At 39.1% G+C, this 1,793-nt stretch overlaps 1 protein-coding gene across 1 annotated transcript in view; it reads right to left on the bottom strand.

The window, feature by feature from the left end:
- tpp1 (tripeptidyl peptidase I) overlaps positions 1–1,793 on the bottom strand; it is a gene marked incomplete in the record, with an annotated part of 17,498 nt that overhangs the window by 2,285 nt on the left and 13,420 nt on the right.

Here is a 1,793-nt window from a genome sequence, read left to right as displayed (position 1 = left end):
TCCTGGCACTTAACAGCATATACACCATTGCTCTGTTTGTGCCGGGGCACCGGATCTTTGGGGTGAACCAGCCTTTGCCGTAATGTGTTTTGGTGTTTGAAAGCCACTGGGACATCATGTTTAGAAAATGTGAAGAAGAAGCTCAGTCGTAAGTWAATTTTCCCAAAGAGTTGTAGCCGATCTATCTCTGCTCTGGAGCAACAAACCCGTCAGAAAACGTTTTTAACATTCAGCGGAATGCCTACGTGCCGTTTTTGGTTTGTTTTATTTTGAAATGTCTTTCTGTGTTTCCGTTAAACCTGTGTCCGTGTTCAATGCATCAAAATTGCCGTCTAGGCCCTCCTCTTTGGATTGACACCTCATTTGACCAACTGGTTTCAACTTTCGGCTCTCCAGAGCCAATAATAAGAGAAGTGACCAACTTCCGGTTTCCGTCATCCTGGGCTAGATTGACTGTAGAATCGGCCAGTCAGCCGTTCACACAGTTGTACAACTACAATCAGAAGTCTTCAAWTATTTTCAAATTTTCAAATCCATTCCATAGAAACTTTGCATTCTTACATTTCATTCGTTTTAAAGCAATTAAATAATTTTCAACAAGATGTTTTTTAAATACATTAAAGACAGGCTTTACCTTTTTCCATTGACAGCAATGATGAAATATTTTGACATCAGTAATAAATTGTTTAAAACAGTCTGATTGTGCATCCTTCAAGTTCAATCCAAATATTGTTTTCCAGAGTAAGTGTGTCCTGTAGCTGGATCTTTGTAGAAAGCCAGTCCAGAAAATCCTCCCAGAAAGTTTTTGTGTAAATACATTGATAAAAAAGATGATCAATCGTTTCAATGTTGGATTCACAAAAAATACAGTTGTTATGGTCAATATTAAATCTCATTCTCAGCATTTCATTGGATGGATAAACTTCATTCAAGATTTTAAAATGCACTTCTTTAAATTTTGGACTTACTGGAAATTTAAGATAATGGGTTCTCCATTTTTTAACCTCAGTTTCGGTGAATTTCTGAATGACAGAGTTTCTATTTGAGCATACTGGGTACAGCTTGTTATTCAGATGATAACGTAGGATTTTGTTAGGTATTTCTTTGTTGAGAAATTCCTGTTCAATGATATATAGTGTTGGCAASTTAGGAGGGGGTACATTTTCAAAGTCAGTATTTTGTACAAGTTGTTTAACTGTTTCAGGAATTGCTTTGCATATTTTATTAAATTCAGCTTTTTTGCAAGTAATATAAATGGAGCAAAAATTTTCATATGACAACCAGTTACCCTGATTATCCATGAGGTGAGTTATTGACCAAATGTCTTTATCCATAAAATGTTGCATAAAAAGAGATTTCCTATTACACAWGACATATCTGTTATTCCAGATCGGTGTTTGGTGTGGTGTAAAATTATGGTTGTACATAGTTTCCAGCACAACAAAACTTGTTTATGAAAGGACGACAGCTTGACTGGTCGTTTTTTTAAAATCACATGGTGATGTGTGATGTCTGTAAAGCTGGCGCTGTACCGGTCCGTCGTGGTGAAGAGAGAGCTGAGTCAGAAAGTGAAGCTCTCGATTTACCGGTCGATCTATGTTCCTACCCTCATCTATGGTCATGACCTTTGGGTCATGACCGAAAGAACGAGGTCCCGGATACAAGCGGCCGAAATGTGTTTCCTCCGCAGGGTGGCTGGGCTCTCCCTTAGAGATAGGGCGAGAAGCTCGGTCATCCGGGAGGGACTCAGAGTAGAGCCGCTGCTCCTCCACGTCGAGAGGAGCCAGTTGAGG

Source organism: Austrofundulus limnaeus, unplaced genomic scaffold, assembly GCF_001266775.1.
Source record: "Austrofundulus limnaeus strain Quisiro unplaced genomic scaffold, Austrofundulus_limnaeus-1.0 Scaffold2, whole genome shotgun sequence".
Lineage (NCBI taxonomy): Eukaryota > Metazoa > Chordata > Actinopteri > Cyprinodontiformes > Rivulidae > Austrofundulus > Austrofundulus limnaeus.
The sequence above is the reverse complement of the archived record's forward strand: the minus strand, read 5'-3'. Positions and strand labels throughout refer to the sequence as shown.